The 17,914-nt window shown below is 44.7% G+C and overlaps 1 protein-coding gene across 7 annotated transcripts in view; it reads left to right on the top strand.

Annotated features, from left to right (window-relative positions):
• The first annotated feature begins 8,363 nt into the window (after positions 1–8,363).
• The window catches only part of LOC134461248 (bromodomain adjacent to zinc finger domain protein 2B-like), a 108,399-nt gene continuing 98,848 nt past the window's right edge, over positions 8,364–17,914 (top strand). For all 7 annotated transcript variants that reach the window (XM_063214040.1, XM_063214038.1, XM_063214041.1 and 4 more), the window contains exon 1: positions 8,364–9,414. The gene's annotated coding sequence lies outside the window, so the exon portion shown is untranslated. The remainder of the gene's footprint in view (positions 9,415–17,914) is intronic.

Below are 17,914 nucleotides of genomic sequence, written 5' to 3'. Positions count from 1 at the left end.
CTACCCCTAGCTAGAATGAAAGATTAATGAAGTACTGAAGCCTATTGTGAAACTCTCTCATTATTTTGCAGGCATATTCCGTACTGAATTAATTTAACCTTTCACATACATTCTGTACATAAATGCATACATACAAACATACATACATACATACATTTATATTGCATATTTACATATAGCCTATCACAAATTTGCAGATATGGATTTCAGTGACCAAGCTGTAAATCACAGCAAAATCTACGTCTGTCATTGCATAATTAAATGGAATGTGATGAATTGGGACAGCAGATTGAGGACAGACTAATTGCCCCTGGAGGTATGTATAAATCACTGTCACCGTCACACCCTGGAAGTGTCAGTCTACCTGTTCTACATCTGAACGAGCAGCCCATGCAGGTCCATTTTGTTTCATGCAAATGGATTTTTTTTGTCCTGATGAATGCCTTTGTATTGTAATGCTGTGTACTTGTCCAGACAGTGAGGGGGAATATCATGGCAGAGTGAGTAGACTAAACCTAGAGTGATTCCATTGCGTATTTAAAAAAAGAATATCTGAACAATAAAATTATTTTTAATGGCCGCTTCCTTATTTATTTTAAACACACGCACACAACTTAAGAAAAATGAAAAGCTATAGCAACATATAGTTGGTCATTTAATATAAAGCCAAAGCTGTCCAATTTACTGAATTATTTTCACAGTGAAGGAACAGGAGTTGTGTTCTTCGAATGATATTCATTTTACCAATCTCACTTAGTGTGGAAGGTGTAGAACTGAAGGTAATTTATCATCGTGACCACTAGGTTGTGCTGTGATTCACGCCAGGCTGCTTGTTTGGCTTAAAAAAAGACCAGTCCACTCTGTTCTGTTATCAGGTTGTGGCAGTGTTATCATTGTGCAAATTGTATGATTGGTAGTAATTGGTTCAGCCACATATTCTTGCGTCTCATGACTCAGGCCTGATCAATGTTTGCTGAATTACACTTTACAGCCCAAGACTAACCCTAACCCTACCACGCATATGGTCAAAACAAGACAAAAAAGCATTTCACAGTGCAATTTTATGAAATTAACAATGAATTAGTAAATTAATTAACAGATGTACCTGTTTTTGTCCATGTATACATATTTTAAAGACAGACAGAGCCAGACAAGATGGCGGGGGAAAGAATATCTGGGGCTGTCTGTGGAGTAATCCCACAGATCAGATGGCAACAAAAGCCTGAGAAATGATGAGGTCAGGCGACACACGGGGCCCGGTCAACCCTGAGGAGTTTTTTTCCCTCTGTCTTTTTCTCTGTTTCTCTTCTCTTCTCTTCTCTTCTCTTCTCTCTCTCTCTCTCTCTTTATCTTTCTCTCTCTCTCTCTCTCTCTCTCTCTCTCTCTCGAATTTGTCTCTGTCTTTCTCTGTTTCTCTTCTCTCCGGGCCTAGAGTTTCACAGGTCATGTGATCTCACAAGACCCCCTCTGCAGGCCATCCTGCTTGGCCACTGCTGCCCTGCCAGCTTTTTTCCCTCTCTTGTTTTGCACCCCCGCGCCGAACGGACGGACAGGCCAGAAAATCTTCCTTGAGTTTTGTCCCGAAAACAATGGCCCATTGATGCTGGGCTATTGTACTAGCAGAGCGGCCGTGTTAGGGACACTTGTCTGCCTGGTGGAAATCCCGTCGAGCTCACTTGCTGCCTTGGGTTGGGGGCTGGGGAGAAGGAGAGGGGGCGGGGGTCGTCTAGCGGTGGTGGTGGCAGTTGGGGGGGTGACTGTACATATTTCATGTCTCTTTTGTGGTCATTCTATGTCTGTCTCAAGTCCACAAGTGACAAGCTTTTCCCCCCCTTTTTTTGTTGAAAAAGCTGTCCTGTCCCAGTCCCCACTTTTGCCGGTCAAGTTGTTTCTCATCCCCCTGATGTTGTTGTTGTTGTTGTTGTGTGTGTGTGTGCCAGCATTTGTCTAAAACGACCCCACATGTGTCGGGTTGAAAATAAACAGACAAAAACATCCACCCTCAAAAATAATAAAAATGGAGCTCTGTCTCAGTGGCTCGGCAGAGGCCTAACCACGGTGGAATGCTTTGTGACATTTTCTTACTTCTTTATGGTGAGTTCTCCCCTCCTTTTTCCCAGGACCCAGGGCTCTGTCACTCTGCGCTCTCTGAGAGAGAGGGAGAGACAGGGAAAGAGGGAGAGAGGCATGAATATGCGACAAGGCATAATTTATTAGATGGAAATACAATAGCAGCTCACTGAGAGAGCGATGCGGCCAGTCAGTCCTCTGAGCACAGGAGGGCCCAGGCTAAAGAGCACAAGCACGAGGGTGTGTGTGTGTCTGTGTCTGTGTCTGTACCCACGCACGTGTGTGTGTGTGTGTGCATGTGTGTGCGCGTGTGCATGTGTCTGTGTCTGTGTCTGTGTCTGTGTTGACTGTGTGTGTACGCCCGCACGTGTGTGTGTGTGTGTGTGTGCATGTGTGTGCGTGCGTGCGTCTGTGTGTGCGTGTGTGTGTATATACGTGTGTGTGAGGGTATATCTCTTGAGTGAAATGTAGCCATTTCTTCAGACAATATGCAGAATGTGTCCAGAAATATAATCCGTCGGTTTGGTCAGGAAAGAGTGTTTAGATATCATATGCATTATACTGACCGAGGATCAGGTTTACAGATGATGTTTTTCAGAGTCATCTTTTAAAGTGACGAAAACAAATAATTATAGCTGAGCTTAGAGAATCTGTGTAATATGAGACGGAAAAAAAACAGAAACCAAGAGACGACTCTGCATCTTCATGATGGGTTGGTATGTACTGGTCTGGGGATGGGGTTGTTTTTTTGTGAAAATGCATTACCATAATGAATTGCATTTCTTTATATGAAAATAAATAAATCAAGGGTGGGGAGGGAGGAAGAGAGAAAAGGACACAGAGAAAGAGAGAGATGAGGAGAGAGGGAGAGAGGAAGAGGAAGATAAAGGGGGGGAATTGCCAAGAGATTCCTGAAAATGATGGGACGAGCTTACATGATAATTACATTGTCTGGCGTGGTCCTCGATTTTTCAGACAGAGCCACGCGTTCGTGCTCCATCTTGCTTTTGCTCCCTGCACTCACTCTCTCTTACTCTCTCTCTCTCTCTCTCTCTCTCTCTCTCTCTCTCTCTCTCTCTCTCTCTCTCTCTCTCTCTCTCCCTTCCTTCCTTCCCTCCATCCCGCTGTTTCATCCCGAGATGAATTGCTTGAGGAGAGCGTGCGTTACAGGAGGGCTGTTGCCATTATGATTATGGCAGTAATGGCCTATTTTTGATCAAATAACACTGAAGGCATTTCATTCACACGTCTCCTCTCCTTGGCAGCCTGGGAGGAAGATGGGGTTAGCGCTGACCTGAAATTGCTAATTAAAATAGACAGTGGTATGCATAAATAAGATGTGACACAATGTGACAGTTGGCAAAAAAGTGGGCAGAGGTGGGGGTGTGTGCAACATTTTACACACACACACACACACACACACACACACACACACACACACACACACACACACACACACACACACACACACACACACACACACACACACACACACACACACACACACACACACACACACACACACACACACACACCATACATTGCATATAACAAATACCTCAGAGCCTGTGTACACCCATAACCAGAAATATACACATCTAAGGCTTTGGGGGAATAAAAAAACAAATATAGGTTACTGTAGAAATGACCGAGAAATTGTATTCTTCTTTTTTTTGCTTCAGATGAGAGACCATAATGCCCCACTGACATCCAAGCCGTTTCTCTCTCCTCCCGTCTTACAATTGTTTCGGGCCCCAGCCGAATTCAGGTTTATTTTCCAACTCATTGTTGCATTAAGATATCGATTCCTCCTCACTCCTTTATGTGGCCTCGCTGCCATCCACCTTTTCAGGGGAGAAGAGAGGGGGAGGGATAGATGCGCACCGTAGGTGCTAGCTGGGTCTTAGAGGAGTGTTGTGTTGAGCAGCTGTTTCCCATGTTCTGGATATCTCATGTTTCCTCCTCCGCTCCCTCCGCCTTGGAACATGCTCCAATTAACAGAACAAAAACAATGGGGGCTGCTTTGTTTTTTTTTTTTTTTCTCTCAAATGGCCGCCCTCTGCGTGGAGTCTGAAAGGGGAGAGCGGGCTGTCTTTTCACTTCCCCTGCCAGGGATGGACTGCATAATGCAAGTCTTGTGAGACCCATTTATCTCTTTCAAATAAATGGCTGTAATGTACGCTATATGTGTACGTGTGGTGTAGCAATGCCTTGGCTCCCCCCCCCCTAAATAGAACATTCCTTGCAAGGTCTTTATGCTGCCTTGATGGGAGTTGGGGTTGTTCCAATGTCATATGACAATGCCTTCCTCCTCTGGCAAGAGCCCACTTATCCTTATGATGTTAAACGGAAGATGGATCTCTTTCTTCTCTCTTAGTTCTTTTCAAAGATTTCTTGAAGGACAGGCGAATGGTTAATGCCTTGTACAACTGTACAGTACATAACAGACTATAGTCGTCCTCTTGTGGTGTAAGTAAGGAGTGTGGAAGTGTAGAAGGAAGTGTACTTTGAGATGATGACTGCAAAGTGCTCTCAAGTCATTTGCTCGGCTCGCGCTCAAAGATCAGTGTTGCGTCACATACTGCAAACACCACCAACTACAGACACACAAAGACAATAGCATCCACAAAGTGCATTGTGACCGCAGATAACCAAAACACAATGCGACTAAGTGATAAAATTGAGTTACTGTGTGAACAAGGATTCAGCAGACTTTTTTCTTTTGCCTCTGTCTTCCTTTCTGTCCCTCTTTGTCTCTGACTCAGTCTGCTCTCTCTCTCTCTCTCTCTCTCTCTCTCTCTCTCTCTCTCTCTCTCACTTTCTCTCTCTCTCGCACACGCATACACACACACACACAAACAGAGCGAGAGTGACAGTAAGAGCGAGAAAGAGTGTGTGTTGTCTTGATATGGGTCTGCTTCATCACCAGCCTCTCAGTTTTATATCCCTCTTAAATTCCTTTGTCACGTGCATTGAGAAACATGAACATGACATGATTTTTTTGAGAAGCAGAGCAGTTCAAGTTCACAGCAATTCACAACGAGGAAGGAAACAAGCAAACAAAACAAACATGTTCCAACAAAATGAAAACAAACCAAAGAAAAAAAGTCTTAAAGTGAAAAATGCACGACTGGTATTCCTACCTCTAAGGGTGCTGCGTGGGGACATTCAAAACGTTTTGCCCTAACCCTGAGCTGTGGGCCAGCGTCGGCGTCTAATGACTGGTATTCCTACCTCTACGGGTGCTGTGTGGGGACATTCAAAACGTTTGGCCCTAACCCTGAGCTGTGGGCCAGCGTCGGCGTCTAAGGGTCACCTTGTGCCAGGGTTAAAGGCCAGAGTATTACTCATTGTCTAGGGGCATTCTCAGGGGACCCATGGGCTGCTCTGGCCTTTTACTGACCAAAGAGGGAGGCCTTCTGTGGAGGTACACATACACGCACACACGCACACACGCACACACGCACACACGCACACACACACACACACACACACACACACACACACACACACACACACACACACACACACACACACACACACACACACACACACACACACACACACACACACACACACACACACACACCATTAGGGATATTGCATGCTCCTCTGCTTAGTGTGTGTGTGTGTGTGTGTGTGTGTGTGTGTGTGTGTGTGTGTGTGTGTGTGTGTGTGTGTGTGTGTGTGAGAGAGAGAGAGAGAGAGAGTTGTTTTAACACTTATTTCATTATATTATCATTACCAATGTACGTATCTTCAACCAATGCTTTGGCAATACAAAATATTTTTTGTCATGCTAATAAAGCTTCTATGAATTGAATTGAATTGAATTGAGAGAGAGAGAGAGAGAGAGAGAGAGAGAGAGAGAGAGAGAGAGAGAGAGAGAGAGAGAGAGAGAGAGAGAGAGAGAGAGAGAGATAATGATTGATAACAGTCTATCAGGCATAATGTAATGGCCTCAGATGTGTAATATGGGATGGTCACAGCTTAAGTGGTCATGTCTTTTAGCACCTTTTGGTTGTCATGGATTTTTTTTTGAGGGGGCGTATTTTGGGGGGTATGACTACATGTACTGCCTTTCTCATTAGATTTGTCACAGTCACATGTACATGAGGCCTACCTTTAGGCATTTTTTTCGATCTGCGATTCACAGTTGAACAAAACAATCAAATTGGAATGAGAGAAAAGTCACAAACACACACATACATTTTTAAACTCCATGAAGTGCCATGAAGCCACGAAGTGCAAAATACCAAATGTTTACATTAGATTCCCTTGCTAGGAAAAGCCATTTAGCATAATAGCCTATGCAGTATTTATGGAGACTAAAATTTACAGCGCCATTTGAAATGGCAACACAGTGCAAATGCATGTTGTTGACAGGAATTCCATTTGGCTAATGACCATTTACAACATCCCATCACTAGATTTTGATTCAAAATCTGGTCTTTAGTGTCTGATTTCCAGTAATGATCCCTGTCATTATTACTGAAATATTAATGTGCAAGAGAGTAAATTATGCATCGGAGTTGTGGGACATTTTTCTCTTTCATTTTAGAAAATACAGATAGAAAGCCAACACTGACACACAAGCACTTTGCATTTTTGAGCGCATTTCCCGTGGCGTCGCTTCATTCTCTGTGTAGGCATCCCATCTACTTGAAATGCATTGTAGAACATGACAGCAGTGTATTCCCTTGGCTCGGGCTGGCAAGAACTGTGCAATTACTCATAAATAAATGCCATCAAGTAAAACAAAAGCCTGGACGCAATTTCTTTTGTCTTTCAGTGCGGATTAATTTGACTCTATTCAGACATGATATCACACATGCTCGTTGGGGTTATTTAGGGGGTCAAACTTTTCAAACACTGCTATTTCAATTGGGCCACAACCCTGGTATCATGGTGTCTGTGAACCACAGAGCAAATCTTTGCAAAAAAAATAAATGTTTTGTTATGTGTAAAGAGCCGCATTTTAATAACATTACACAGTGTGTGTTCTAAATCCATATCGCCTGAATATGTCAGAGGGGAAAAATCAATATGTGAGAGCACAGCTTTAATGCCTGATGGGTCTCTTGAACTAATAGGAAAATAATAATTAAAAGCAAATCACCACATTAATTTGTTTTCCATCAGTCTCTGGAGAGATCATCTTCACTATTTCCTCTTTTGGTTGTCTCATTAGACTTTCTAATCAAGACACTTTAAAATCCCTTTTAAGGGGATGCGGATGGAGATGGAGATGGAGACAAGACTGCTTGCCCTTCCCCCCGTGTACTTGCATTGCAGTCATTGTACTTGCACTTATTATGTTACAAATGACTGAGGTGAGGCTGACATTTTTCATTGGCTGTAAAGAGGGGTCTGGACTGTGAGGCTCTGGTAATGACAGCCCTGAGCTCTCTCTCTCTCTCTCTCTCTCTCTCTAGCCCTCCCACTATCCAATCAAGCTCTCCTGCCCACAATTAAAAATCCCAGCATCCAGCCGCCTGGGTGACAAATACATCAAATGCATCTTCCCCCCATGCTCTTCTCTCTCCTATTTTTTTTTACCCCCCGCCATATTTGATTATTCAAGCAGTGTTGTTTTATCCCTCTCCTCATGAAGAAAGCATTGTCTGAACTGACCCCCTCATCTCGCAGGGAGGGGGACAGGAGAGAGAGAGAGAGAGAGAGAGAGAGAGAGAGAGAGAGAGAGAGAGAGAGAGAGAGAGAGAGAGAGAGAGAGAGAAACACACACACACACACAGAGAGAGAGAGAGAAAGAGAGAGAAAATCAATGACCACGACACAGGGAGAACACAAAGCTGTTTTAAATTCAGGAAGCTGAGTAAGGACTTTCGTGCAGCTTTAATTCATGGTATGACAATTTCTATGTTGCATTCTAGCATATTCCTGTTTCCTGTTTGGTACATGTTTAACTGTTGGCAAAAAGACTGTCGAGTCGGACTCAGACCTCACAAATCGGGTTAGAGCATGGTGGTGTCATTGTATGACATAACGGCACAAGAAATGCATCTGTGTCAATAATCATAGTCCTATTCGTTCATATTCAATTCACAACGACATGTTCAGCATTTGAATTACAGAACACTTTTTCGTCTGTTGATCTGCAGAGTTCCTCATTTACACTTGACCAGCAATTTGTGGTTAAAGTTTGCCAACACTCACAAGACCCCCCCCCCCCCCAAAAAAAAGCACCAAGTTTTGGTACACAAGCTTTTAAGATTTAAGCTATGGGGCCACATGGACTATTCAGATTGTAGCCCCATGGTTGCTGCATATAATCAACTTGGTTCCCTTCTTGTCTAAACCAGCGTGGGTCAGGAGGTCCCTGCTCAGCCTGTTGCTGATTGTTCATTCTGAGAGAGGGAGGAAAAAAGTCCCCCTCTCTCTCACACACACACACAGACGCAATAGGCACAGATGGTAGTCTTTGCCCAACTGTAGTGGGCTTACTAGGCCTATTAGTTGAAAGGGCAGTGTGTGGGGGTGCTATGAAAGTTAAATTTCAGCTTGTCTGGAAAAATGACAGAATTAAGAAACTTAACAGCTCTGTTTTTGGAACAAGTAGGCAACTACTTCCCATAAACATGCGAGGAAATGATATGTCACGATTACAATGTAACACTGTAGGCTACAGTGCAAGCCTACAATGTAGCGTTCTGGTAATAACTAGGCTCCATTCAATTTTCTTTTTATTAGGCTAACGCAAAGTCCAAGACATGGGCAGTTCTTTGATTTGGGATGAATAGGATAGCCTATGCTGTAAGACAGGCTAAATATTAATCTGTCCTTATTGCGGCTGCGACAAACTTTTAAGACGGACATTGCCTGCATTCAAGTGACACATTCTGCGATAGCGCAGTCGGTCCCTTGTAATTCACTCGTTTTATTTTCAGTTTCTCATCCAAAGCGTAGCTACCTCCCCTCGTCGTACAGGTAGTCTGTTCTAAAAATAGTCTTAAAGCTTCCTTAAAAGATTTCTTACAGAACCTACTTTTGAATATCGATGTCTGTTTTTGTTGAACTGGCTTTTTATCAATACAAGTTTTCATTGTTAGAGAGCTGTTGAAGCTGACGTCACGTCCATTCCTTGAAGTGGAGCTGAATAAACCTTGAGCAGAGTCTCCTTCAATCTGCTGGTAGTAACTAACACACACATACGCACGGAGACTCAATTACTGCCCAGTTCCACTCTTGTTCATCTTCAGCTACCGGTCTAAAACAACACCAGTTTTCCAATTCCAAGAAAGGGGAAAACTACAAGGCTATATGAAGACACAGTAGAGTCCAACGGAGTACATCACGTCAAATACCTACAACTGTCAACATAAGGTGAGTTTTAATTTGTTCTAATTTGTGTTCGCTGTTCGTTATGGTATATCCTTGGTAACATTCCGTGCCATTTTTATTTGCTAGCAAAAACAGTGGCCGAACCGATGCGATTAGCCTGATTTGTTTAGTTCAACGGCCACCTTGCTATCTCTGCTACTTACAGATAGTCGGGGCTTGATCTTTTCATAATTCTCTTTAATAGTGCAGGTTCATCAAACTTGTCAGATGTAGACGTTCACCTTGTTAAATGAATGTTTCGTAGTTATAAATTCCACTTATTATGAGTCGTGCTGTTTGTTCCATTTGCACTTGCTACCTAGCCATTTTCAAACTTCATAATTTGATTCATGTCTACGTTATGTTGACGCTTATGATTACGGCTATTACACTTGGTAAGGAGTCAACTGCTTCTGCTAGCGGGCTAGCCACAGATATTGTCTTTGTGTCCATATACTCGTGGTGTAATAGTTCTCCGCGTCCCGGATAGTGTCACACATCTCACCAGAGATAACCATTTGAATCGGAATAGGCTAAATGTATTGTTAACAAAGTGTAGTCTTTCGCAGTAGTCTTCGCTGTAAAGCGTAGGTCGTTTTACAACTAGGAGAATCGGTCTGTTTAGTGTGGACACCGAGTCACGCTAATGGCAACCTCGGGCGGCTATCTTGAATCTCTTACGACTGCCCTCAGAGATAATGGCAAAATGACTAGAAATCTTGACTTGACAAACACAATAAATAGTAAAGTCTTGAATGACGATTCTAATACAGTATATCATTTAAAGTAACTATACACAGAACGGTCATTTGCGGGTTACAGGAGTAGGAACTCGGCGGAAGGCAGTGCGACGCTCTCCTTTTCTCTTATCTTTTGTGCTGCTTCCTCATAAAGAGAGGCAGCTGCTGGCCGGCTGAGTTGTTGAAATTTATCCCTTTGTGCATATTACAATATCCTCCATTTTTCTGCCCTCCAAACAACAAGCCACTCGCCATCTTGGGTGATGTTTAATTCCTTCATAGTTAACTTCAGAGAGGGAGAGAACCTTCGGTCCAGAAAGAGTCCAAGTTATGAAATGTTTGGCGAATAGAAAATGACGTCATGTGAAGTTTTAATGTTTCCTTTTCCCACGAGAGTGCATTATTATCGCACTTACAAATATCAACTTAAGCACATTAGTTCATTTTTCGGTGTATGGTGGAAACAAAATAAACGTTTTCACAAAATGTTGACAGGATGTTGTAGACATGCTTTCCGTGGTGACAGGTGGGTGCATTAATTTAGGCGACCCAGCAGCTCAATCTTTTTTTTAATCTCGAGGACATGGGTTACATTTAAATGTATTTGCGCACGTGTCTGAATTCATTGGACTTAGAGTGTGCGTGTGTGACAGAGGGACAGTACGTTCCTATTTTTTCAGATGTTTTGCAATAGGCTAGAGCGAGCATAATAGATTATTTCAACCTTCTTCCAGAAATTCATTCATTCATTCATTCATTCATTCATTCATTCAGTGTACTTTTGACAAGACGTCTGTAAATTCAGTTTTTGGTGTATTTTTAAACCAGCATCTTATGAAGACTAATAATTTAAAAAAAAAACGAGATTTCATTAGCGAGACAGAGTCTTTTGTTGCGTAAATGAGATTTGGGGGTCGAGCAGAGCCTGGTCTGTTGTCTTGTCTCCCTCCTCCTCGGAGGAGGCTCTGTAGCGAGGCAGATGTGCTGATTGCCCAGCAGTGTCCCATTGCTCCCGGCCCGAACAGGGGGCCTCACAGCGTCTCTCTCTCTCTCTCTCTCTCTCTCTCTCTCTCTCTCTCTCTCTCTCTCTCTCTCTCTCTCTCTCTCTCTCTCTCTCTCTCTCTCTCTCTCTCTCCCCAGTCTGCACTCAGGCCCCTCCACTATGTCATTTCCAGTCTGTCTGGATATTAGCGCCTCCCGGACTAATTCAATCTAACAGCCTCTCCAGAGAGCCACAGAGTTCTGCTGATGTTCCTCTGTGTACCGCTGGACGCATCAAGTCCCCCTCTGTATCCATTTACAGGTGTGTGTGTGTGTGTGTGTGTGTGTGTGTGTGTGTGTGTGTGTGTGTCATCATTGTGGAGGTTTGGTCAAGACGTGCGTGATGGGTTACTTTTTTCCCCGTTCTTATGGAATTGGCTTCACCCCTTGCTGATGGATTGACTTGACAGCTGTGTGATGTTGGGCTAGATTCTTAGAGACCATTAGTGGAAATGAATTGAACCCAGCCCCCCACAATAGAAAGACCCAAGACACACAGACTGGCAACACACGCTCTCTCCCTGACTGAGTTTGGAGTCCTAATGTCTATTGTTGCGCTCCCACCCTCCACCCCTCTTTTCTTTTCCATGGTGGCGCAGCTGAAGCCACAAAAGGAGACCTTAATATTGTTGTTAGGCTGGTATCTCTGCTCAAGTGAGCTGTCAGGGCTTGTTTGTGGTGTTTTTTCCCTCTTTTTCTTTTTCTTTTCTTTTCCTCTCCCCCCTTTCCGAGACACAAGGCTACTGTAGCTTTGCACAAAAAAAAAAAAACCCTGCCACCATTACTAAATCCACGCCTTGTTGTTGTGGTAGTTGGGCTTGAGCATGGCCTGGTTTTTCTTCTCACGCATTCTGAAAAGGGAAGAGGTTAATTGTCTTGAGCGCTGCATTCAGGATGATACATTTCGTCAGTTAAGCCAAACTGACATCAGGCTATGCAAGTCTGGGCTGTGTTGCGCGAAATGAAACAAACCTCAACAAACACTCCCACTGACACACTAACAGATGGATGCCAAGTTTCAAAGAATCTTTCTCATGGCTGGCTTTTTGGTATGTGTTTGTCTCTCACACTTTTTTTTTTTGCTCTTGTCAGCTGCGGTATTTATGTGCACACTTTAAAAGTAGTTGGGATAAAATGATAGCAACTAGGCCTACCTGTGTCTGTGCACACATACGAAATGCTACTCTGCACACAGACTTGAGGCCAAGCAGGTGCTGATATGAAATCAAGGTAAAGGCCTACTTGAAACCTCTGAAGCAAACCACACCACACCACTGGTTTCTACAGATTTTTCTTTTTCCTTAGGTAAAGAATGTGGTTAGCTCACACTATACATTCACTCTCTAAAATGCGCCTGTGCATCCATCCACTGCCGAGGCAGGCTTTCCATAAAGCCCATCGTCATATCTAGCTCGTTACGTGTTTGTCATGTGGTCACTGATTTCATAAGCAGCATGTGTGTTATTCTTGGCCGTGTTTCGCTGTCCTCTAGTGGAGCTCTTGATTAGATTGATCTGGCTCAGGCAAATACGAGTGTTTAATTGATAGTAATGAACTAACTGTGTGCAGCCTGGAGAAATGGCAATAAACAACGTTCTCCTTAAGGCCTGTCATTTATATATAAAAAAGGCAGGCAGGCAGGCAGGCAGGCAGACTCGTGTGCTGCAGCAGAAAGAAGCGGCAAAGATAAATCAGATTACCGTCCCAATGTGTTATGCATGCATCCAGTAGGGCTAACTGCCAATGAATCAACCAATAAGCAGATACAGTGCTAGAAGGTCACCGCCTTCGCCTCATATTTATTCAGCGCCCATGTCCTTGGAAATGCTCTCCGATGTTAAAGGACAATAATGCATTACGCCATATCATGGGCACCCCCCCGCAACTGACTTGTTTAACTTTATGAAAAATAGCGGCGTGGCATTTGAGTGTTTTGAATATCACACACCATATTGTTTTTCAAGGATGGCGATAGGGGGGAGGAAAACACATAGGCCTAGTAGTAGCTCAAGGTTACAAAAAATATTGCTTAAAACAGCACTTTTAAATGTGATCTGGCTCAGTGGTCAGGCACAGGGTAGGCTGTGGGTTGCTGCACTATGTCTTGACTCTGTATATTTCACTCTTGAGATGTAGCAGACTTGGGTTAGTCATTTGTATTTAAGCAGACGCACACCTTATCATTTGTGTCTGCCATCCATCTTGACATGCTTATCAAACATTAGCCCTTTTGGCTGCAAGTTATTTTCTCACAAACTGCTTTTTAAAAGGCCAATTATTCGGGTGTTGATAGACCCGGGCTGTGTTTTCCGCTTTTAATGATGGAATCTCATCTGATAGAATGCAGAAGTAGACAAAAGAAAGTTTCAAATCCTTAAGTGGGTTAAGTTATTTAGCCTTTAGTGGAGAAACTATTTGTTAGGTCAAGTACGTGTTTTGAGACGCTAAATCAGGTTGTACTCTGGGTAATTTGGCCCTCCAAATAATTAGTCACTGTATCGTGCTTGAGTGTGTGATGCCATTAAATAAAGGACTTCCACTTTCTTTTTCTTTATGTACTCTCTTTTCCTTGCTCTCTCTCTCCTCTCTCTCTTTCTCTCTCTCTCTCTCTCTCTCTCTCTCTCTCCTCTCTCTCTTTCTCTCTCTCTCTCTCTCTCTCCATAAGCTTCTGTGCGACTTCTCAAGTCTTGCGTCTTTTTGGGAATTTCAAAAGGGACCCCCAATGTTTTGTTTAAAAAGAGGAGCCTGACCCATCAGGAATTGTGGCAGCCGTCCTGATGGAGGGCCTGGCAATAATTGTGCGTTTCTTGCCCTGTTCTTCGTGTTTCTCTCTCTCACTCTCTCTCTCTCTCTCTCTCTCTCTCTCTCTCTCTCTCTCTCTCTCTCTCTCTCTCTCTCTCTCTCTCCCCCAACATCCTCCTCCTTCCTCCCTCCTCCCTATTCTTACCCTTTTCCACAAGCGTGCACTCATTAATCAAAGACGCTAAACTCCTGCTGAGGGCTGGGAGGTTCATCAAATTGGCAGCCGGTTCACTGTAAAGAAACAGCAGCGCGGGCCTCTTAACGCACAGGCATAAATAAATCCCAGCTCTTTATATGCAAACCCCAGAGGTTAATACTGTATAATTCAATGTCCTCTCGTTTTTGTCTGTCTTTCGGTTTTTTTTTTCTGTTCCTTTCTTTTTTTGGTGGATGGTGGAGTGTGGTGGTGGTGGTGGTGAGGGGTTGTTGTGAGGGGTGCATGATTGATGCTTTTAAACATTTACGACACGAGTCCTTTTGTAGGTCAGCTTTGACACTTTCTGATTGGATGAATGCGAGAGAGGTACGAGGCAGAGATGGTTTATTAGGGAATATGTCAGGGAGATTATGTTTTTTCTCTCTCTCTCTCTCTCTCCTTCGTTCTCCCTGCCTCCCTCGCCCATTTGCCTCGCACTCGCCTCTCATCCTTCTTATAGACTTAATTTTTTTTGTTTTGTCCGCCTCCTCTCCCCCCTCTCTCTCTCTCTCTCTCTCATTCTCTCCCTCCTCCCCCTCCTGTTTCTTCTCTTGGTGATGGTTGTCATACATTTGGCGGCAGGAGAGGAGGCAGGAGTTCTCCCATGATGGAAGCGCCCCTGCTGTGATAATGGCTCCGATGTTTCAAATGCCAATACTAGTTTTTTTTCTGTTTCATTTTTTTGTTTTAGTTTGGCCTTATTTGTTTGGAGGGAGGCTGCTGCTTAGTGGTAGCCTACATTTACTATTTGCATCCTTCGCCAGAATCACATGTCAGACAAGTGCCAGTCTGGGGGCCTCCAGAGCAGACAGGCAGTCAGCCCCAAGTGGGCCGTGTGTGTGTGTGTGTGTGTGTGTGTGTGTGTGTGTGTGTGTGTGTGTGTGTGTGTGTGTGTGTGTGCTTGTGTGTCTCGCTGGTGTGTCTGGCCTGGCGACTGGCGGGCGAGCTGGTGGTGGTGGGTGAATCGTCTGCATAATTCAGGGACAGCTGGTTCAGGAGGCACACACTACACACACACACACACACACACACACACACACACACACACACACACACACACACACACACACACACACACACACACACACACACACACGCATAGCCGTTTCAGGGCGACCAGGGCTGGGTATTATAAGCCATTCTACTCACACATACACGCACAGAGAGAGAGAGAGAGAGAGAGAGAGAGATTGCCCCTCAGCTCAGCAGAAGACGCTCCCCCCTTCTTTTATTTATTGATTCTCGCCACATTTAAAATCTGGTCACTGCGGCCACAAAAGGCTTTCCTTATTCTCGCTGCGCTTGCAGGTCCTCCTGCTGCAGTCGAGCATGAGGAGGGAGAAAATAATAAATAAATAGCCTGGAAGAGGGAGAAAATGAGACGTATATGCTTTTTTTGTTTCTGTCCAAGCTGTGCAGGATGTGAAGATGAAAGGAGAGTTATGAAGGATTGTTCTTTCTTTCTTTGCCTGATTTCCTTTCTCTTCTCATTTTTGTACCTTTTAAACATAATGTCTCATCTGCGTTCTTAAGAGCACTGCTGCCTGACGATCTTTGTCTAGACAGCTAGCACTCTCTGTGTACACACGGGTAACGCCTCCTGTTGGTAATATGAAGATGAATAACAGGAGAAGCAGGAGGTCACTAATGTTCACACACACACACACACACACACACACACACACACACACACATGCACACAGCGCCAGGCTACAGCCTGAGAGATTAAACCTGGAAGGCGTTTGCCCGCCGTGCTCTAAGGCTGACTACACGAGTGACTACACCGCGTCTTAAAGCATATGAACATAATGGTGGATTAGCTCTCTCCGGAGCTGTTTGGGTGTTGACCTCGAGTCATAGAGGCGAGAAGGGAAGGGAAGGGAAGAGAAGAGAAGGAACAGGAGGAGGAAGAAGAGAGGAGTAGGAGGCGTATTGTCTGTGCAGCACGGTGACTCAACACCGGCTCTTAGTAGCACTAGGAGGCCCGTATCACACGCCTGCCGGCCCGTCTGTCAGAGTGACGCCCTCCCTAGGCCGCATGCCTCCACCCCACCCCTCCTCTGATGAACAGCAAGGTAAACAAGGTAAATCCCTTTTCCAGGCACTGGGGCTAGGCCTCAACGCCACCACACCGTGTGTGTGTGTTTCTGTCGGATCATTGGACGCTCATTGGATCATTTATTATTACAATTTTTTTTTCTCTTCTTTTTTCGTTTTCTCTCTTTTCCCTTTCCTGGAGATTCCACAGTGGATGAGGCCGGGTGAAGTTCTTTTTTTCTCGCTGACCTGATTGCGTGTTTGCGTTAGGCTGAGCTCCGGAGTGGAGTTTCGCGTCCAGGTCCAGGCCTAGTCTGTCTGAAATGTCTTGGATATGTACGTACGTACGTACGTACGAGCAACATGGCTCAGAGTTGAGTTTGGCCAACTAGAATGTTCGGCCACTTAACTCCCCTGAAAAAAAAAACTAAAGCAGGAGGTGGGGGGAAACTTTTGTAATGTGTTACAGCTGTTTCCAGCAGATGGAAAGGAAGAAAAGAGAGTACTGCTCTTTGGAGAGGACCTTGGCTCTCTCTGCGTTATTTATTACTCATTACGCTGGACTTGCTTTCTCTCCATTCGTTTCTTTCTCTCCCGTTCTCTCTCTCTCTCCCTTTCCGCAGATTTTTCCCTCCCCTTGCCGTCTTTCGTGCCCTGCCTTGCTGTAGGAAGCACTATATTGTTGTCTCCTCACCGGTTTTAAATGATGGCCAGAGAAAGACGGACTGTAACACAAGAAGGGCTGAGCCCCAAAGCCGCAGTTCAAAGAGCTACGGGGAGAGGGACCTTTATGTGAGCCTGGGGAGTGACCTTTTTGGCTCCTGGGCCCTCTGGATGAAACATCCCGGCGCATAAAAGAAATAGTAGCCAGCCCACAGCCGTATAGCTCCCCTTTCCAACTGATGTGCGCTCTTGCCTCAAATGGCAGAGGTGAAAATGGCAGGCGGGAACTCGGAGGAGGCGCTTTATGTGAGGTATATAAATGGGAGTATTCATTGCTCTTTGGTTGCTCTTGATGTTTGTCTAGTGTCTGTCTGTGTGTGTGCGAGTGAGCGTCTGTGTACCTGTTGGTGTGTGTGACTGCACACATCTATGTGTGTGTGTGTGTGTGTGTGTGTGTGAGAGGAGATGGAAATATCCTTGCTCCTCAGGGCAGCAAGAGATCCCGTGCGGGAGCACCGCGCGGTGCAATCCAAATATTTAGAGCTAATTTCAGCATCCTAGCAGGAGCGGCAGCGGTGGTGGCTTCTTTTAGGAAACCGCACTGTTCCCCCCTCTCCGAAAGGCATCCGGATCCCGTGGGGGGAATATCTTGCTCTCTCGCTCTCTCTCTCTCTCTCTTTCCTTCTTGCTCTCTCTCTCTCTCTCTTTCCTTCTTGCTCTCTCTCTCTTGCCTTCTTCCTCTCTCTCTCTCTCTCGCTTGCTCTCTCTCTCTCTCTCTCTCTCTCTCTCTCTCTCTCTCTCTCTCTCTCTCTCTCTCTCTCTCTCTCTCTCACCTGTCTGAAGGTCTGCGTTCTACATAGTAGAGTGTCTCCCTCGCTGCCCACCTCCCCCTGCAGGAGTTTCCCCATTGAGCCACAAGAGACTTAAGCCAGTTCAGGAGAGGCAAGGGGGATGGGATAGGTCTTGTTGTTTAAACCCTACAATGGCTGCAGTCATGGTACTTTTAAATCTTGTTCTTCCTGTC

The sequence above is a fragment of the Engraulis encrasicolus genome, chromosome 13, assembly GCF_034702125.1.
Source record: "Engraulis encrasicolus isolate BLACKSEA-1 chromosome 13, IST_EnEncr_1.0, whole genome shotgun sequence".
In the NCBI taxonomy this organism is placed as follows: Eukaryota; Metazoa; Chordata; class Actinopteri; order Clupeiformes; family Engraulidae; genus Engraulis; species Engraulis encrasicolus.
Note: the sequence above shows the minus strand (reverse complement) of the source record. Positions and strands in the feature narration are given on the sequence as shown.